At 43.8% G+C, this 21,805-nt stretch overlaps 1 long non-coding RNA gene across 1 annotated transcript in view; it reads right to left on the bottom strand.

The window, feature by feature from the left end:
- LOC121669955 overlaps positions 1-21,448 on the bottom strand; it is a 58,861-nt gene extending 37,413 nt beyond the window's left edge. Inside the window, exons 1-5 of the long non-coding RNA XR_006017971.1 lie at positions 20,597-21,448; positions 19,875-20,140; positions 15,555-15,834; positions 12,978-14,761; positions 12,198-12,287 (exon numbers count right to left, since the gene is read on the bottom strand). This is a non-coding gene — a long non-coding RNA (uncharacterized LOC121669955). The remainder of the gene's footprint in view (positions 1-12,197; positions 12,288-12,977; positions 14,762-15,554; positions 15,835-19,874; positions 20,141-20,596) is intronic.
- Between the last annotated feature and the right edge of the window lie 357 nt (positions 21,449-21,805).

Here is a 21,805-nt window from a genome sequence, read left to right as displayed (position 1 = left end):
CCTCCCTGTGTTAAATGAAATGTTTATCCTCCACCAAATACTGATCAGCCTAAACATAATCCTGGTGTGATTTGCCAGGATAGAGGAGGCAGAAGGTCCTGAGCTCAGCCAGAGTTAGCCCTGGCCAGGCTGATGCCTCTCACCTTCCCTATGTCCCTGCAGCCTTGTGCTCAGGGAGGGGATGCAAACGTAGCTCTGTAGCACCTCTGGAGGGAGGATATTGCTGATGCTGTGTTGGCTGTGCTACACCAGTGTCCTGCAGCCATTAAAGGTGGGTCTGACAATATCTGCTCCCCCGCTCTTTAATTCTCACCTTCTCCCCTTCCTGTCCTCATTCAGATTTCCCTGGGACTGCTCTTATACCTTAGAGCCAAGCAGACTTTTAGTCCAGGAGAGAAGCAGCCACTGAAAACAAGATATCTGGGCCCAGTGTTGTAAACTAAATTATCCCATTTTCTATTTTAACAGGGCTTGGTGTCTCTCTTTGGAACAGAGAGCTGAGATGGAGAGATAGACTTTGCCTTCCTCCCCTCCCCTGCTCTGCTCAGCTTGATGTTCCTACTAATTCTCTCACTCAGGCCCTGCTGTTTGAGTCTCTTCTCTCTTTTTTCCCCTCTGCCATTATTCCAGGTGGTTACTCATCCCATTTGACTCCCCCCAGAGTGTCACCAGGCTGCTGCTAAAAGCTCTTCTCTTTTCTCTCCTGTTGTGTTCACTCTTTCTCTTTTTTTAACTTTTAATCTTAGCCCTCAGTGAGGTGTGCTGAACAGTCATGATGAAGCATTGAGGATGTTAGAAAGTAAACTACTGGAAGAGGTCAGCAAGAGCAGAAACCAATAAAGCAAAAGAAGGAAGTTTGATATGTACGAACAAAGCAATTGGTAATGATGTGAAATAGTTGGGTCAAACAAGGGCTGTGCATGAAAAAAAGATTCACCTCCAAACACCTGAAAAGTTTACCTAACCTGCTTCTCCTTGACAGGAGCCAGTCTGTTGCTGTGAACCACTGCTAACAGCTTTATAACCTGCTTTATTTGCACATCTCAACACCCATATGAGTGTCTGGCCATCAGCAGCAGGGTGGATTCCTTTCTTTAAAAGAAACTCATGAAATCCTATAAGCCTCCTGTTTCCTTTTCTCTTCTATTCATTGCTGCTTATTACCTGAAAGGTGTGATTTCAGACTAAGCTTCCAATATCCTCTCTTAGCACCAGTAAAGCCATTGAATTCAAAGGGGTGGCCTCTGATGTATGGGATTGTTCAGTGTAAAGGTGGCTTTGTCGAGCTCCTACTTAGCCAGAGAGCAATCAGATACTGCAGCTTCTACTAGAGAGGGCAAAATTCCCAATTTGCCAAGCAGGGGAGCTTTGCTTACAAGTGGAAGATGCTTTTTTTAGACGGATTTCATGTCTGAATTCCCCAAATTGACCCAGGAAATGGTGGGGGGAAAACAAACAAACAAACAAAGAGAGAGGGAGAGAAAGGAAAAAGAGAAGAATCATCTATCAGTTCAGATTAACCCATTTTCATGCTTGGGAAAACCAAGGTTTTTTAAAATAGATAGTGAAAACCAATGGCAATAGGGGGCATTTTGGGCACAGCATATTAAGGACTGTCTCCTCTCCTTTCCTCCCTTCTGAGGGGGTGGCAGTGCAAGAGGGCATTTATTTTTCCTCCTTGGACACTTGCAAGCCAAGACCTTTTCTGGCATTTCTCTTGGTACACCTCAGGGGAAATATTTTCATGAAATTTCCTCAGAAAGTAAAGAACTCCCTGTTGGTCCCTGCTGTCCCTGTGTTGCTGCTGACCCCCTCTGAGGAAGTGTTCTGGCATTTCCACAATGGCTGAGGTACACTGACCTGAAGGGAATAAAATTCCTGGAGCCTTGCTCAGATGGCAAATTGGACAGAACTTTTCCCTTCTCTGGGAAGGCAGCCAGCCTTCCAGCTGCAGCCTGGGCCACCTCGGAGCAGACCTGGAGGGCACTTTCCAAGACCTCAATGAGAGCAGCCTTTATTAAAAGGAGAATTACAATATTAATAGGAAAATTATTTTGCTGCTAATGACAAAGAACTCAGTTTCTTCATACTTGGACACAGTTATATTCCCAACTATGCCAATCTCAATATTATCTCAGATGGATGCTTGTTCCCAGGAGACCCTTAGGGGAGTGACCTTATGTCCCTCTACCTTTGATAAACCACTGCCTGCATGCATATAAATCAATTAACACCATCATCTTATGCTAATTTTGAATTTAGATGGCATGCTGGAGATAAACAGGGGTGTTTATGGCTGTCTAGAAGGAGACTACAACAACAGTCTTCCTTCTTCCCCAATACACACACACAAATACACCCACACCCAGTGCACATGCACATCGGGGTCCAGCAAACCCCCGACTTCAAGGAGCCTTCATTTAGCTTCTTGTGCTCTCTCTGTTTTCTAGGGCAATTTGGACAAACAGAGCAGCCAAAATAACACCGTGCAACATTTAAACATCCCTTGTCAGCCATTTGCTTTCTGGTTTGCTGCTGTGTCATTCCCATTCCTGCCTTTGTTGTTGTTCTGGTATTGCTTTGTTTAATTTAGGGTACTCTGAGGGTTGTGATGTTACCAGACTGGGAAGAAAAAGAGATTTAGAAGTGGAAAAAATTTACTCTATTCATGAATAGAGCTTCCTTTTTATCATAGCCTGACTATCCACAAGAAATAGCACATCCCAGCCTCCCCCCACCCCACCACAGAGCAGGACTTACTGGTGTAAATGATCAAGAGCCATGCTGAAGCACTGGGTCCAGACAACAGCAGCTGGGAACACATCCAGGAGGCAGACGGAGCCTCAAGACACAGGGGATGATCAAAGGAGCGCCAACAGCGTTTGTGATCAGACCAAATGAAAATTTCTGTCTTCACCCCCTCCCTGGCAGTCAGGTGAATGGCTCATAGGTGGTGGCCAAGGCACAGCAAGCAGACACAGAGGAGCTTTATGGCCCTCCAAGCTCATCAGCAAAAGCTCCTTGTGCTTCCTTCTGGAGGAAGGACTTCTTGCCCAGGCTCTGTCTGGGTCTGGACAATGAGTGGAGTATGAGGGTGCTATTTGTAGAGCAAAACACATCAGTATCTGACATGTTTTAGTGCAAGACATGCAGAACTGGATGATGAGAATCTATTCTCTGCCATTGACATATCTCCATGATAAACATATTCATGAACTAGGGGTAATTTTTATCTCTGATCAAAGCTGTAAGCAGGCACAACTCTTTCCCAGTTGACAGCTCTGGGCAAGGAATGGATATGGCAGAATTGTCTAAAATACAAGTCAAGTTAATTTCCTTGGATCCTGCAATTCTCATCAACATGGGCATTTTCTGACGATGTGATTTACTTACGAGCAGTGCCCAGCCTTCTATGCCAAGGCAAAGAAAAACAGAGGACATATGCTGAAAAATTTGTAACATGGTCCCCTAATCAAGTGCTGGCTCCATCCTGTATCCTGTTATAAATTGTAATCTACATTGTGTCTACTGTACACATGTCATTATTCTTTCCTCCACTCTGCCTGATTGCATTTAAATACTTTAAGTCATTATTGGTTCTCCTATTATTTATATGTAGCTTGGCTTGGTGGCTATCCTCTTTTCTTTCTAGCAGAGGGACCCAAGGTTACTTTTACTCTTTGTATCTGAGGAACCAATTAATTTCCAGCATCCCCCAATGCCATCCCAATAAATAGAGGCTGCTGTAGCCATATTTCCTTCCACAGGGAGACCAGGCTGTTGAGCCAGTTCTGAATCCAGTCTTAGTTCTGCTCCATGGTTGAGATATTCAGAGGATGGTCTCAGCTGAAACCCTTACCACTCGCCTGATTACTGTGTGTGCTGCTTTCCTTGCAGCTTTTCTGTTACACTAAGAGTACTTGTGTATCACTTTCACTCCCAACCCAAAGGGACCCCATTTCTGAGCAGTATTACAATGACAATATCCATGGTTGGAGAAGGAAAGCTGAGGGGTGTTTTTATTTTTATTGGGTTTGTAGTTATTTCTAATGTTTTTGCCATAGACTGTTATTTTTTTCCTTTTTGTAGACTCCTTGCTTCCTCCTTATAAATCCACAAAATACCCTTAAAATTATTCATCTTTCATTTAAAACTGCTGGGGGCTAAACTGGTCCTTGTGCGGTCTGGAGTGAGGAATTAAAACACTGCAGCAGCTTTCATGGGAACAGGTGTCCTAAAAAGAGAGACAGGCACAGGCACACCCTGGGCACAACCCCTCTATAAATAACAGAACCCCAGCCCTCTTAAATATCCTCAGTAAATCTCCCTAGGAGTTTTAGGGAGACATCATATTCATTTAAGACTGGGCAGCCAAGCAGCTTCCTTGCTGCTTGGGGGCAGAGGAGCAGTGGCAGTGTCAGGCACACACAGACAGGTGGTTGTTTAGGGTGGCAAACTGATGGAGAAACAGCATTTATGGTGGTGTCTGCCCTTCTACCTCTCTGTGCTCTGTGCCCTTCCCTATTTTTGCTAAACTGTCACCTTTCAGTGTGGGGGAAGGTGAGGCTGTGCAGGTGGTTGCGCTCCCCAGCTGTCATAGGTTAGCAAGCATAGTCCCGGAAGGGGCGTCCTTGCTAAGGGGTGCTTACAGTTTCCTCTGGGAACTGATAGAACCTATCAGCTGGCCAGTTTGAATATGGACAATTCTCTAAGCCACTTAAAGTTGTGATCACCTCTGTGATCCACATTTAAGAATAGGCAAACTCCCCCTCCAAGCTCTCTCTCGTTTCCGGCGCTGGGACAGGTGGCTGCAGGCCCCGTGTGGGGGCCAGCGGGCCCGGCCAGGCCCTGCTTGGGCCAGGCTGGGCCGGGCCACGGCCATCCTGGAGCCATGGACCTGTTCCAGCCGTGGAACCCCCCCCACTGCCTTGCCGTGGGCAGCCGGAGCGGCTCGGCTCTCCCCCCTCTCCACTGCGATAAGAAAAATTCAACATTCCAGCTGCAAAGCTGCAAGGCCGAGGTGAGATTAACCCTTTTATTGCTGTGAAGAGCTGAAAACCTGAGGGAAGAGAGAGAGGAGATGCTTAAAGCTGCAATTCTGTTGTGAAGCTATGATATATCAGAGTATCCTGTTGTAATTTCATGAAGATATGGGGGGTGGAGTGTTCAACTTGTGAGCAAAAGCACCTGCGCTGAGATAGGCAGATGCTGACGCAGCTGTAATTTCATGAGAAGTTTGGACAGGGAGAGATGAACCAGATGAGGACTTTTGCTCCAAACGGGAAAGGAGAAAACCTCAGTCCGTAGAGATGAACCAGATGAGGACTTTTGCTCCGAACGGGAAAGGAGAAAACCTCAGTCCGTAGAGATGCTCCCAGAGATAGTCCTAAAGATGAAGATGATGAAGACCCTTTGCTCCCAGGGAAGGAGAAGGGCCTCTGTTTTTGTTTCTGAACGGCTCAACCTTAAAATTGTACCCCAAAAAACTTCAAGAGTGGACCCTCGAAGGCAGTTGCGGGAAAAGCTGCAAGTCGGGGGAAAGGACTCACACGCAGGCAGAGAGACTCCTCTTCCTAAATGGACTGAACAATATTTGGAAGTGGGCGGCTGTCTCGTTGTGATAATGTTTTCATAGCATGAGCAAGAAGAGACTTCTCTTTCTAAATGGACTGAACAAGGTTATTATGGAAGTGGTAAACAGACTGAACATCTCAAGGGTTGTCTTTTCACATTGTCAGTGGGAGAAGGGAGGAAGGTGGGGGGAGGAGGAGAGTTCTGAAGGTGGTATAATTTTTTTTCTTCTTTTAGGTCTGTTAATAAACTTCTTTATATTCTTTCAAGTTTGGTGCCTGTTTTGCATTTCTCCTAATTCTTATCTCACAGCAGATAAACAGTAATGAGTATTTTGGACCAAACCACTACACCAGCACAGGCAGATTGATGTGACTGGAAGCTGGCCGAGTCCCGGCGCTGCTTTACGCCATCCCAGCTGGTGGCACTACATCATCCCTGCAGGGCCAGGCAGGTGCCTTGACGCTGGCAAAGGGGGAGGGCAGGGATCAAGCACGAGTCAAGGTCAGCAACACGAGCAGCGATGCAAGGGGAAAATGCATCACAGGCAGTGGGGTGCTGGCCCCATGCTGAGCCTGGGAGCAGCTCAGAGAGGATGCTGTGAATGTGGGACTACCCAGCTACAGACACAAAACTGGGCTTTTCTCTCCTTGAGAAACAGGGAGAAAAAGAGGCTTCCTTCAGGCAGCAAAGCACTGTTCAGATCAGACTTTTCAAGGGAAGTGTGCTGAACTGGAAGGCAAAGAGGTCTGACATGGGCAAAAAACATAAAATTAAGGATAAAGTGCGAAATCTTGCTGGCCAATGGCAAGAAACCCCTCTGTTTGTGAATCTAATAGGCGTGTGACACACACATGGTGGTAGTACTTGAGCCTTCCCATCTGGCACTACTGATTAATCAAGTGCCTCTAAACCGAGGAAACCTCCGAAAATATCCATCGACAAGAGATGAGAGTGTGAGAGAAAGTAAGACAACTCCAACTGTGTCAGCAGAGGCTGTGCTTGATGCTAACAGGTGGTGACGAACATTGCGTGATTTAGAGCTCAGAGGGGAACAGGAATCTGAAAGATCAAGTGTCATTCCAAAACACTGACAGAGTTTGGGACCTGAACCTTCAGGCTTCAGGTCTTCCAGGACAGAGCAGAACATGAAAACAGGGAGAGGAATTAGAGAAATCGGCTCCAGTTCAGCATTTCCTGCCTTCAAGAACTCTTCATTATAAATAGTTAAAAAAGAAATTATGAGCTCACCTGATATGCCAACCTTCTTGAGAATGCAGAACAATGCAAAGTCTGTTTTTGTTCAGCTCTTAGACCAGCATTCAGATCCCATTCCTTGCTATCAGTAGCACCTTACATCCTTTACACATTAAGTTGCGGTGACACCCATACCCATACCCTATAGAAATGTTGATTGGCAGAATGAAGACTGGCAAAAGTCGGATCTACAAGGGATTTATGAATCCAGTTCAGTGGCTCTTGTTTATAAACAGCCTGGTTTGCTGAATTGCTGTATGCATCACTCCAGCAAAGATACACACAGGTCTCAGGTGCTCTGCACACAGCAAGAAATCTGCAAGGCACCAAGAAGTGAAGGAGAAGAGGTGGAGTCAATGAAATAGAAGTGCTGGAGAAGAAAAAATTCATATCCTCAAAGTTTCAGGACTGAAGTTCAGCAATGGAGAGAATTCACTGGCCTGGCAAGCCTGGATGCTGCCACAGGAAAGCACTTTGGAACTGCCATAGCACTGTCCCCAGTATCCTTAGCAGTTATACACCCTGTTCTTCTCCTCAAGCACAGAACTACCTTGAAAATAGTTTATCCCTCCTACAGTCAGCATTAACCAGTAATATTAACCAGCCAAGGCTTTGCTATTGAACCCAAATAAAATGTGATCAGAATTTGGGTTGATGAAGACCTGGTGGGGGAACTGCACAGAGCAGAGAAGAATTCATTTTCTTTTTCCATTGTGTCAGAATGAACCCTCTGAAAAGAAGACTGTGCAGCTTTAATAATAAAAAAAAAAAGAAAGAAAGAAGGAAAGAAAGAAAAAAAGAAAGAAAGGTGCCTCAGTTGTCTCGGCAGCTGATCAACAAAGGAGCAGTCGTGAGCTGTAACCTCTTGGAGCTGCAGTCTGGAACATGACACATGTCAGGCTATGATAAATGGTGCGGAGTGTGTGCAATTTCAAGCGCAATGCCCTTGAGATGCTCAGGACCCCGATCGCAAATGTTATTGTTAAATTAAACCTTAAAGGAAGGATTGGGAAGGGGAGGGGTGAGCTTGTGCGTGTGTGCGTATGTGTGTGAGAGTATGTGTGCATTTATTTATTTATATATGGGTGGATATATGAAATGCACAGAAGAGAAAGGGAAAATGGCAAGGTGAGGAGAGAAAAACTTTATATTTCTTTTAATTGAATTGTGCATCTTCTAGGTCTGGCTGAGCTATGGGAGAACTTCAGGCAGGGTTTTTCTATCCTACAGGCATTTTATTACTTTTGCTCCATCACAATTTGATAGCTAGAGATCAGCTAAAGTAGGCAGGTGCAAGATTGGAAAGCAGGTAAATAAATAAATAAACACATGCCACAGATGTGCAGTTTCTCTAGCTCAAGTGTTCTGCATCCAGGTACCTTTGAATCCAAATGAGTGAAGCTTCAGAGAGTACTGAGTGCTGATTTTTGGGAGCTGCTGGTCTCTGAGGGCTAGTTTGTTAGTTGGGCTGTTGTTTGATGGTGTGTGTTTGTTGTTTCTGAGACAAGTACTCACTCTTAAAAGCTGCTCTGAGAAAGAGGCGACGTTCACATTCACCTCCCACTATGAAGAGTGCAGGGACTGAATTTTGCAAGTCCTCCAGGCAGATTTCAGCCCCCATCTGCAAGAACGGCCCCACTGTGCAGAACACTGCTTCTGTGGTGTCAGCATCCTTTTTCCTGTGGTTTTGGAATGGGAGTGGGGACAGAGGCAGTGAACAGTGTTTTAGACAAGCAATTGCAATAGTGTGAGTGCTGAAGGGGCATGGAACAATGATTAAGAAACAAAGCAACCTCTCCCATATGCTGAATAACCTTTTGCCAGGAGAGGTGGCAGGGAGGGCTCCATAAGCCTCACCCTCTGGATTTTGCATCATGTGGGTACTGTAGAGAGCAGGGACTGGATCTCCTGGGCTCCCATCTCTGCAGCTTCCAGGTGCTTCCTTACTCCCTCTAAAAAGATGAGAACCAACATACAACCTACCTTGAGGTTGTCTCTGGTCACCCTGCACCTGGACTTGCATCTGTTCCTCTCCCCTCTTCCTTCTGTTGCCTATTTTATGTCTTCCATCTTTCCCATGTGCAAAGGAGCCTCCAGTTTTAACTCCCACAGATTCCTCAGAAGTCCTCTCTTTACTTTCTCCCTTTCCACCCTCCCTCCCCCATCACATCCATGCTAAGTGCAATTAGTGTAGGCAGTGCAGGAAACACAGTAGAGAATGGAGCTGTGTAAACGAGGGGGAGGACACAGAGTGGGTGAGGTTTGGGGTGGGGAGAAACTGGAAAGTGTTCAAGGGGAAATGCTTACATGGCTTGCATAATTGAAGGGAAGAAGCAATGAACAACATAAACCCTCCACTGGAAAAGGAGATGGGAAAAGCCTTTAAATCATGATGAAAAGTAAATTCAAACAAACAGTAAAAGGTAACAAAGGACTAGCAGTGACTCATTTAGCAAGATATATTGTTTGTTCTAATTTTTACCAGGTACAAGACAAACCCACTGGTTGCAAATGACCAGCATAAGAGACCTCCATGACCTATTTCAAAAACACTTAGGACAAGGAAAACAGGTAGCAGAGATCTGGCTGCACCAGCAGTAATCCATCTGCTAACTGCTCCTGGGTACCTCCATAGTGACTCATTGTCCATTAAAGCCTTCAGAGTGTCACAACAGCATTAAAACCAAGACTCAGATTTGGGAAATATAACAAATTCAAAGAACATATTAGATACCAAAGTACTAAGATTATTATTTTTAGATGCATCTTACGAACATCCTACAGTTTGTTTTGTACTTTTTGGCTGCTGTTGCCTAGCGTCCAGGAAAAGTCAAGTCCTTTTTTGGTTCTTTGGAACATTTTCCCCATGTTTCTTGTTATTAAAGAAAATAAACATTAGACAAAAGCGGACTTTATTGTATCTATAAATAATTCAATGCAGATGGATTCATGGAAAATACCAGCAGGCAGATTTTCAGAGAGAAAGAAAGAGAGGGAATGGTCTAAGGTTAGATGGTGAGGAAACAGAAAGAGTGAAGCAGCAAGAAACTGCAAGATGTGATGAGAAGAACAGACAGAAACAAGAAGGTAATGAACGGTAACTGAACATAAGGATACCTTGGAAAGACAACTCCATCTCTTCAAAAAGTTTGTATCCTTTAGTTACGAGCTTCCTGCTACCAAGGAAAAGAAGGCACTTGCTGTGTGTCTTGGGAGGGTACCAGAGACTTGCATTTAATCATCTCTCATCCTGATGTGTTACCTCTCCTAACTTTTCCTTTTGGGGACAGGTAGCAGGTGCTGACCATGTTGAGATGCTTATTTAATGATGCATCCCTCTCCTTTATGACCTTTCACAGGATCCTGTGAAAAGGATAGAAGCCTGTGTGGATGGATGCCAAAAAACTTGTTGATATTCAGTGTTCTGTCTCATCCTAGAAAAACACCTGTTGCATCACAACATGGAAGGTTATATGAAATGAACACTGAAAAAAAGCTAGGCCTGTAGGTTGGAGGAGCTGGTGAAGAAATGATTGGTGGGAATGAAATACACTTTTAGGAGGAATGGAGCAGCTTTGCTTGATTGCAAACAGCCATTTCAAGGCCACCAATTTTGCTGACGTTGCACCAGAAAAGCCTTCCTTGAGGTATTGCTTCTGCCAGGCAATGTGGAATAAAAGCCAGTTTAGGACTCAGCTGGAATCACTGAAGTAAACATAAAGGAAAAACGTGTGTTACATGGGATTCCTCCCTGCACCATGTAAGACATACGAGGCCTCTTTGTCCAGTCACTGCTGGGACATGGACTGTATTTTTGTGATGTATCTTGGCTTTTGTATCTGTGCATAACCAAAAGGCAATGGATACTGAAGTGGAAGGCAGAGGAGCTGTAAACCAGGTCTGTGGCCACAGCTGAATATGTCTCTGCTCCCTAGGAGTGCTTTTGGGAAAGGTGCTGCAGCAGTGAGCTATCTCCTGCAAACACAGGGCATCAGGGGAGGGAGACAGGAAGGTTTCTAGGGAAGAGAACCACCCACCCACAGGTGGGAAGAAAGGTTTACTTCAGACACTAGAGGAACAGAAGTAGAAGCATGGGGAGAAATCTTCTTCTTGCCATTCTGCTGCCTTGCCACATGCTGGGGGAGCAGCACACTGTTCTCCAGCTGAACAATGCCCAGTTCCCACCACATGCAACGGGAAAAGAATGTGAGCTTTGCTTTGCTTTATTATCAACTTGTGCTGTGCAGAGATAACTGCACAGGCTGCTCGGTCCCCGAAAAGCAAAGATGAATTTTGATCAAAATTGGATTACAGGGTATTTCATTTCTACTTAAGAATGGTTCTGAATTGGTTTCCCATTTACTCAATATCCACAAAAATAACAAAATAAAAACTGTCAAGACTGAATAATGCTGCTGAAAAGAAAAAATAAAGCTCAAAAATTTGCTGAAAAATAATTGGACTGAAACAGCTCCAAGTCAGATTAGCATTAAATCTTCTTAAGGATGATGAAGGCTCTTGCAACCAAAGGCAAGTTATTTCATTAGGCTGATTCTGCATATTTAATTCTCAGTGTGCCAATTTAATGTAATATTTTTTTGGTTATCAGGGACCGTTCTTTCTTGATATATAATAATGACATTGCATTTGGTTTAAAAGTAGAAGTCTACAATCAAGGCAATCACAGACTATTAAGTGCTCAGTCAAGTCCCAATCAAATTGTGTTCAAATGGGTTAAAGGGAGATGGTCAGAGCTGCCAATCCCAAAATACAGCCCAGCCCTTCAGCCCATCCTGTGGCCAAAGGAGTAGTACTCTCTTGACTTCAGCAGACTCTGTGATGGAAAATATTTCTGTCCAAAACAAAATTGTCCTGCAATCTGGATAAGCTATTCAGAGCAGACAGTGGCAAATTTAGCCTTTTCTCCTGTTCACAAATCATCCATGTACGGACTTTGTTGTTTTAATGCTTTTGCATGTATTTGCCTGACAAATACTAAATATAGAAATAGCTCAGCAGCCTGGTGACATTGATTATATCTTGTATTATCTACAATAGATTGTGGTATATGACTGGTCCTTTAGGTTACGCTGCAATTTAGCCATAGAGCAAATATGTTAAAATACCAGTGTAAAACATACTAAATCAGATCCTCATGAATTTTAAAGCCTGGAGTCTGAAGCTCTTCCTCAATCTGTTTACTAAATCAGTGCGGCTGCTCTCGAATTAAAGTGCAGTGCCCCATAAGCAAGATCAGGCTTATGAGCCATCATAAACCCACTTTGCACTTGTAAATGGCAGCTGATTCAGCTGTAACCTGAAAGCAGTTTTTGGGACCAGAGTATTAAACATTTCCAAAAGTTTCTTACCATTGTCAACCATCTAGACTCCTTCAAAATCACCCAGCAGGCCAGGCTGTGGGTTCTGAATTAAGTGAAGTGTCTGTCCTCGGTAGGCATCTATTGAAATGCAAGAGAAATGTCCCCTTTGTATTAAAATGCTTGTTTTATAACTAGACGTTTATAAATATGTGTGTGTTTGTGAGGGGATTGATTGAAAATAAAGTCATAATACCGAAAAGAAGAAAATCTCCATTTTTGCCAAACAATGTAGAAATGTTGCATGTTAGGGTCAGATACAGAGGCAGATTCCGTTTAAAGGGAATTTTGAGGGCTCACTGTGATGGCACAGAAACCAATGTCAGTGTTTGCTACCCTGAGCCTAGTTTGGTCACAAATTGCTGCTTAAGGACCTCAGGTTTCACTCTTCCATAGAGGAGATAATGTATGTCTTATGGCTTAGTCTTTTTTCTGGTGCCAAAGGGGCAGAGCCGGGGCTGTAAATGTCTTCAAAACTAGACTGGAGAGGACTGAAGCGTACCCATGGCACAGGCTGCCCAGAGAAACTGTGGATGCCACATTCCTGACAGTGTTCAAGGCCAGGTTGGACAGGGCTCTGAGCAATCTGCTCTAGTGGAAGGTGTCCCTGCCAGCTCTGGGGGGGTTGGGCTAGGTGATTTTTGGAGGTTGCTTTGAGCTCAAACCTCTCTCTGTGAGATGACTGAAGGATATCCATACATTCCTTATGCCCTGAGTGGACATTCAGCCAAGAAATACTTGTTCTATAGTTACACAAAAACTATTTATTACCTGTGAGAGATCTGATCCTCAAGTATGTGCCAGGGAAAGGAAAGTATTGCTTGGGTCATGTTGTCTCCTTTTGTCTCAGATATCTTGCAGTATTTCTCTCCAAGTAAACTTTTCTTGCTGATGTGCCAGTCTCTTGGAAAAAAAAAAAACAAAAAACCCAAAGAGACAAAAATTCCCCTTCTGCCGACATTCCCTTCCGAGTCTGGGAACCTCTATTGTCTTTTCTCTGGTAATAAATGATAATAATTAAAGGCAAATACACAATAATTAGTCACACTAGGTTTATCCATCTGGCATACCTGTATCTCATCACTGTGTCTTTGAAACAGATGACAAGCACCATATTGCACAACATCCTGCTAATGGGTCTGAGCAGGGAAAGAGAAGGTAAAAGGTTACCATGAAAAAAAAAAAAGAGAGAAAGTAAAGAAAGTAAAAGGAAAAAAAAAAAAGGTTAGCAATAGGGACTGACATTATAAACATTGTAGAACACTTTAAAAAATAGTGGTGGCTGACTGTCAAGTTATAAACCACTTACCAGCAGATGGGTTTTCAACTGGGGGTTAGGAAAACATGGAAATATGCAGCCCTTGGCTTAAACTACCTCCTCCTTAAAATACCTGTACCTGACATACCTACTGTTGAAATAAGGATCATTTCCTGGAAGATTTTAGTTGGGCATGCAGATATATGAGGAAAACAAACCATTCTAAAAGCTAACTGAAAATTTGGTTTCTTTCTGAGGATAAGACATTACAGACCTAGTAATCAGCTATTTTGGTCCCTCTTTCCTAGGTTGATTGATGCACACCAGGAGTCTCTCCATCGCTATCAGGGCTGCCTGAGAGAAGGCGGAGGAAAATTAATACAGCAAAGAATTTTCAACAAATATTTGCTTCTTTAAAAAAAAAAAGATCATACAAGTTTGGCATTTGATTTCTGGGAACTTGTGAGAAGCAGAGATTTACTTGTATAAATAATCACAGGGAGCCAATTTCAGTCACACGTATTCAGATTTCGATTAAACCTCTACGAGTGCTTCAACTCCCTTTCAAAGAAAAAGCAGATCCTGGCATGGTCTGAGAGCTGATTGTCTGGTTGTAATGATTTTTGTGTTGCAGTGCAGTCATGCCCAAGATGTCCTCTGTGGAGCTGGGCCCAGCTATGTTACCTAGCTGCATAAAAACGAAGAAAGCAAACAAAGGCAGTGCCTGACCAAAAGCCTCCACAACCTTAGTGTAAGATGAGCATCAAGCACAAAAGTGATTTTCTGCTTCCCCAGGTCTAACCTGCCTGAGCCTTGCAGAGCTGATAGCTGAAAGCTACCAGATGGCACTCTCCGAAGCAATAATATTCATTTTTAAAGTAGTTGATGATAGATTCTGAGGTAAAAAAAAGTCATTTGTAATTTACACCCACTACCCATCCGAGCTTCAAGGCAAAATCTTCCTTCATAAACATCAACCTGTCCATCAAGCTGCCCTGTCACCTGCACTCTGTGAAGATTTGTATCTGGCTGGGATTTAGTGAACATCTCAACTCTGCCTTTGCAATGAAGCTGACTCTTCTGTAGGTGTTATTGAGCTCAAACTCACCACAGGTCATGAGGTGGTTGATGTGATGCCAGTAGCTGAACTCTTCTCTGTTGAACATCCCAGTCTCAGGAAGAGAATAATCATGACCTTGGCCAAGCTTCCCTGCACTCAGGCAATGCATCCAGGTGTTTGAAAAAGTGGTAATGGCAAACTGGTTCATTTTCATCCAGTTCTTGTGCATTGGGAACTCTGATCATACAGAAAGATAAAGAAAATAATGGAAAATGCCTTTTGAATGAAGGGAGGTTCTACAAGTGATGCTCCCCTAACACCTCCTACTGAACTCTGTCCCTGACCACGTTAACATAGGGAATGCATCATTAACTGAGTCGAAAGAACAGATTTTTTTTTTTACACCTGGAGCTTATCTTGCACAACTCTGCCTCCCAGAAGCACTTCAGCCAAGCTAAGCCCACTGGTGTACATCACACACAATAAGCTGTGATGCTCTTGCAATAGTCTGGAAACGCAAAAATTTGCATTGGTCTGCAAATGAATTGTCTCCCTCAGTCTGGGAAGAACCATGAAGCTCTGGGATGGGGAACTTATATAAAACCAGAGCAAAACCCTGGAGTTTGTCATTAATTCTTCCTAGGTAAATTAACTGGGGACAAGCTTTTCAAAATGCTTCCTGTACATATTTTCTATACAAAGAGACCTTCACTTGTTTGTTTCTCTCTTCCTCTGGACAGTCCCTGGTGATGATTTTCACAGCTCTTATGGAAGCAGCTCATTGTTCTGCAGAGACTTAATTAAAGTGTACTTCCATGTGAAATTAGGCTATTGTATTTATTTAATCTTTATGGTAATTGCTGTAGAAGGGCTGTGACTGCCTGCATCCTACTCTCACACCCACCTCCCTCTCCACCCCATGGCCACCACTCCCTGAAGGAAATGGCAAGTTGTTCTGTCCTGGTTGAACTCCTCATCTGCTCAAGTGATGCATTTGAACTTTAACCCACGGACAGCAATATTTGCTCACCATGCCAGCGTCTTTCACAGAATTAAGGTGTGCTGGAAATGCTCTGCAGAGAGAAACATTTGTTTGTGGTTTTCTTCTCCCACATGTCAGCTGATGCTACATTGACTTCTTACAACTGTACTGACTTGTCAGCAGAGCTCATGTGATATTTCACACTTTCTGTGCCAGTCCATACATCTTTCCTAGGCTGGAATTTGTCTTGAAACTGTGCACTCCATTGCCGTGGGAAAGCTTTTTCTTAAAATTAAAAACTAAATGTCTATGAGTCCAGCTTAATCACCTGAAATGTTAAAGATACAATGTCAATGAACATACAATTGCCAGGTAAAATTTATGTCCAAATATTATCCAAGCAAAGTGTAAAATAAAGCTCTGGCACTTGGTTACTCGTGTGGGGAGTAGGAGGAATGGTTTCAATTTGTTTTCAGAACATTTCCACAGTGAGATGAGTCTGTTTTCCAAAGAGATGTTGGTAAATTGAAAACAACATCAGGTTTCATTGAGTCCACTGTGCCTGGAAACGGATGAGTAGAGTTGCAGTGAGGAATAAAAATGAAATAAACGTAATTAAAGTCTCCAAATGATCTGATGCCAAAGTGATTGGCATTTTTTATTTTGTCCTCAAAGACTGAGCTCCCAAAAAGTGTTTGTCCTGAGATGCACCAGCAGACAGGCTATCTGCCCCCCTCTCAGACCATACCTAAACTTCAAATCTGACTCAAGAGAGTCACATCACAGGAAGAGGAAAATTGAGGTCTCTGGCTCATCACTGTAAAGATGAAATTGCATTTTCTGTCATAGTCCAACATCCTGTTTAAATTACTGTTGCTGCAATACTCTCACATACAGAGGCTTCATATTTAAGATAATTTTTCAGATTGGTTGAATAAAACACAAGAATCCAGCATTTCATAAATCAGTTGTCTGAAGCACAGATTATAATCCAAAGCATTTCCAGAAATTCTCTCATCTGTCTTCTGCCAGGTATGTATTTTATGCAATTGATAACCTCCACTTTGTTTCCATATGAAACCATTCTCTTTCATTCTGTCCCATAGGGCTCTGTGCTGGCCCTGGTGCTTGTGAAGCTCTGAATTGGCTTCCTCTTCTAAATCAGCATGAGGAGTGAATTATTATTGCAACATCACATCACTATCACTCAGATTCACTTTGATTTATCTGCCGGCTGATCCCAACAGCCCAGCTCTGCTTTCTTGCTGGGTTGATGCAGCTATTGTTTCAAATCTGGTGGTAGAGAGACCATATCTGTGCTCTTTCTTTGCAGCTTGCCTTTCTGGATGGTGGGCTGTGTAACTCCATCCTGACATAAGGGACACGTCCAGCACTTTGGAAGAAGATATGAGAAACCACTCACTAGGCAAAAATGGAATAATTCATCTCCACTGCACTGAAAAAGCTTTAACCTAATCCTTTGGGCACAGAGAATTGCTTCAACTCGAGGTTTTATAGCCATTCAAAACTTTTTTAGTGTTAACCCTGGCTATTCCTCTTCTCCATGTAACTATCTGATGGCTGTATAGATCCCACCGAAGTCTGACTCTGGGGAAATCTTCCCACAAAATTAACTTTTCTGACACTCTAATACCTGAGCTAATATTTCTTACTCTGTTTCATTTTTTGGTGCAACCACAACAAGGTAAAGAAAGGATGATTCATAACTTCTGAAGAGGCATAATATTCAAATATCTGGAAGCTTTAGCTGGTGTTTGAAGATGACCCATCATAGGTGCTGTGTTTGTACATCAAATGAGTCATATTCCAGTCTGAGAGGGCTTCCTATCTTAGGAAAACACCAGATTTAGTAGCTACCTACAATAACCAAAGGTGTTCAAAAAATGAGTAATTTGCTCTTTTGCTTGTTTTTCCCTGGAGCAGGCTCAGTTTTTAGGTAAAGGGAATCTGGGGGATTGTTTGTGGGACTTAAATTTGACTTGATTTTGCTCCGTAGCTATGACCTCAGCTATCTGCAATCTGTTCCTACACATTCCCCCTTGTGCAAGTCTAGGAAAAGGGGGCATGAGCTCAGCAACTCAAGTAAGCTTCCACCTGCAGCCCCTCTTGAGTATATCTCCTTAGACCCCTACCTATTTTGAATTTCTTCTTTTGTACAATGCCTCCTCTCCTCAGAAAATTGCTCTTTTATTGAGCTTATTTTTGGACTCCAAAGGTGCTGTCAGGAAAGGCAGAGATGACAGTCCTCTTTGATGCAATCTGGGTAATATGACTGCACTTGCTGGTGTGTTGTACCTACAGGAGTGTAGGGAATGCATCTGAGGGGACGTTTGATCTTCCATGACTATCTCTTACAATCCCATTTTTATACGGTTTATATACACTCCACGTGTGTGCAGGCACTGCAGCACCAAGGACTGATCTCAAACAGAGCATGGCCATGTTTAAACTGGCCAGTGTTATCCTTCAGCCCCTGAACAATCCATGGGGGTGGCCCCTTTGGCCACCTTACAGGGCCTAACGGAAAGAAACAAGGAAAAACAAAACAAAAGGCCCAGCGACTATGAACGGGTAGAAACTTCAGCTTCATTATCACTCCCCTTCATCTGCTCAAAAACCCTCGCTGCAGGGGTTGTCATGGTGATGCAGGTTTGACCTCTCACTTTTTACTCTTCCAGGAGCTAAAAAGGTAAAAATGAGCCATTCTGTCTCGAATGAAAATCAACCTTCCTCAGTCAAAGGACGCCGAATTGCTTTTTCCCTTTTTCAAACCCGAATGTTTCCATAGGCGACACAGAAATATATAAATAACCAGCACCAGCTTCAAGGAGCATCTGTGGGATGTGGCAGTGGCCATGGTGGATGGGGCTCAGCAGGAATGGTCCATCCCTAAGTTTCTTAGAAGTCACAAGGTGCCACCTCCTGCATTTCCCCTTTGCCGTCTACATTCTGTCTCTGCAGCCAGCTCCTTACTCAGCCACTTCAGTGTGGGGTTCGTGCTTGTGGCAGCTCTAGGGCAGAAAAATCAAACTATTGATTGAACTGTGTGGCAGCCTCATAAGGCATTATTAGCAGCTTGCTATAAGCAGGACCAGAAAGGGTAAAATCATTTATTTTTATTAATATTCTCGAGACTTGGGCTTTAGCGAACCTGCCGTTTCCCTGGGTTGGCAGCAAAGTGATTGCACCGTCTCCTCGTTCCTGGATGAAGCTGGAAATGCACATGGAGGTCCTTCTGTTTGTGTGAGGGGGTGGCCTAATGTGTTGGGATAGAGTCCTTGTCTGAACTACGAGCCGAAGTAATCTCCTTCTGTCGATTACTACTGAATCTAAGTCCTCTGCTTTGATAACCAAATCCTTCCCTACTTGCTCATTCCCCCCATCCAGTCTCTCCTTCCACCACTTTCACGCAGTGCCAGGGTAGTTTGACATGTGAAACCAGCATGAGTTCAAATCAAATATTCAGGTTACTGACAAGCTGGCCTTGAATGAAACATTTGAAGAACCTCTGATGCAAATTCTCTGATGCTTAACACATCTCCATCAAATCTCTTCCTGCATGAGACTCTCTCTACCAGTTCTACCTTAAACAAAAGCTACTGAATTTATCTGACAGAATCAAAACAACCCAAGGTATATATATAAATACACACACACATTTATATATTTTGCATGTGTGTGTGTATTTATATATGTCATATATATATAAAGCGCCAGCCTTAAAATCCTACTAAACTGCAACTGAAGTCTGGAGTCATCTAAAGTTCAAATATTTCCCATGATTTTGGTATGGAAGTTTATGAGAAGTGTTTCTGGATGGTGTACCAATGTAGAAGGTCCTCACAGCACCAGACTACAGGAGTTCAGCTCCTCCCCAAACACCATTTTCCCCAAACCAGGGACCATCTCTCTGAAGATCCTTCACTCACACATCCTTGCTTCCACTTTTCTGTCCTTACAGATGAATCTTTAGTGGAACAGGTTCAACAGACAGGGTCTGATGGTCCTTCCTCCCACCCCATGTGCACTCACCAACCCCCAGACATGCTCCACTGCCTGGGCCATCGCCCTTGAAAGTTTTGTGCCTGAACCCCTGAGGTGTTTCAGCAGAATGAAGGCACTTCTGCCTCCCATGTGCTCCAGAAGCAGAGCTGTGCTGAACACCGAGTTCCTTCAGGCCCAAGACTATCACTCAGACCCAGCCATGGGACCTTCTTAGACCTTCCCTTTTGCTCCTTTGCAAAGCAGTAATTCTCAAGCCATTAGGGCCTCCCCCCTGCCCACCATCTCAGTAACTTCAAGTGTTTTGAGAGCTGAAGAAGATGGGCAACCCCTGCCATGACCCACCTTTCTCCTTTGCCAGCCTCCCCGGTGTGTGCAGACCTTCCTCTCCCCATCACACATACCAGCAGCCTGGGCTGTCCTTGTCACAGGCCTCATGCTCATTTCTGGAAACAGCCACAGGCTCTCCCTTCAATGCCATCACCTCCTCCAGCTCCAGCAGTGACCATCACTACAAGAGTCACCATGACCTCCTGATTCATTCAGAAGAAGCATGTCATGGAGAGACACAGTAGATTGCTTCTTGCTCTCAGCTAGAAGACCATGATGCCCTGAATTATGAAAACAGACAGTATTAGTGACAACACTCTAAGAGCACCTTGTGGAAGGGCATTCCACAGGTTAATTATATCTGTGAAACTTTTCCTTTACAACAGTACAGCCCAGTGAGTCTGATTTGCCTCTATAAAAGGTGGCTGTCATATCCCATGCAAGCCATTTCTCTAGCACAAACAGGCATTTTCTAAGGTTAAGCCTTACAAGGGAAAAAGAAATATTTTCTCGGACATACCCTTTTGTCTTAATTTTGGTTATACCAAAAGCAAATCTACCTCTACACAGACTTTCTTTGGGGTGGGAGGGATTGAAGCAAATAGTGCCCTGATCCCATTGGTTTTGTACTGTAACACTTTGGAAATAAGATAATGAGGGGATGTTAGGGAAGTGCTAACTTCTGTATATTCATACTTAGAAGTTCAGCCCTGAAATGCAAATTAAAAAGGACTTACCACCACTTTTTCTCTCTCTCTGTTATCCTGCATTTTCCACAGCCTGAAAGATATAAGTCATTAGATAAATGACTGCCAGTGGAATGCTATAGCTGCAATGTAAACCATGAAGAAAATATCCATAACAACAACAACAATAACAAAATAATGCCTCCCTCAGAGAAAAGTTCTGCTTTTCACATTTAAATGTACTAGTTATCAGTTATTCCTGTTCATAGGGCATTAAAATACATGCTGTTTCCTAAGCACTGGTGCAGCTCTAACTAGACTCAAGCTTGGAGCTAAAATAGAACATTTTTTACCAAGCAGTATAATGTAAAACCGTTGTCTAAACATCTCTTCTCCTTACTAGGTTTCTCTACAGTTTTCTCCAGAGAATCCTGCTTTTTCTTTATAGCATCATCATTTATGTCTTTGTTTATTAGTGGAATGAACTTGTCAGTAATTCTCTTCCCACCAGCCAACCTTTGTCCCAGCTCCCTACGTGCTCATCTCTCCAGCTTGGATCAGACACAATGGAGAGAGCTCCTGCCAAAGTCGTTTCAACATCAGCCATTCAGCCTGCTGCAGGGCAAGGAGGTCACCTTTGGAGCCTCGCTGGTGGCCTCCGGAGCCCAGAGGTCACTGTGGGACCAGCAAACAGTGACCAGGGCTGCAGTGGTCATGCCCAGTGACTCTGGTGTCCAGAAGTAGCACTGTGAGATGGAAGGGATCTTTCAGAGTGCCCTGAACACACAGGCATGGACTCAACCCAGGCATGGGGTGGGAAGAGGTGTCTGATGGGATTCCCAGGACAGACAGCTTCCATGTGGCATTCCATACTGGGCTGGGCTGTAAGGTGCTGCCACGAGGCTGGAAGCAACTTTAATGCCAAAGACCCCTGAGATATGAGGGTGATTCTCAAATTCCAGGACTCATCTTCTGATTCCACCACTCTAATTCACCAGTTTAACCCATACACTGCCTGGACACATTCTGCAAGTGCTCCATCCTTCAAAAAGACAAAGTTTATCTCCTCTCAGTATTTTGGTTTTAACTCACAACTTCTGCTTTCACGGTTGCAAGGGTACTCCAGTCTGACTTTGAGTCCTGCCAGAGATTTACATCTGTGAATTTTAGGTAAACCAGCTGTGGAAACTAGTGACTAAGAAACTCTTGCCTAAAGTTGGAGCCGATTAGCAGCAGAGCCCCCGTGAGCGGCTCCTCTCT

This window comes from Corvus kubaryi, unplaced genomic scaffold (genome assembly GCF_017639235.1).
Source record: "Corvus kubaryi isolate FWS band 111438036 unplaced genomic scaffold, C.kubaryi_AGA036_p1.0 37394, whole genome shotgun sequence".
In the NCBI taxonomy this organism is placed as follows: domain Eukaryota; kingdom Metazoa; phylum Chordata; class Aves; order Passeriformes; family Corvidae; genus Corvus; species Corvus kubaryi.
Note: the sequence above shows the minus strand (reverse complement) of the source record. Positions and strands in the feature narration are given on the sequence as shown.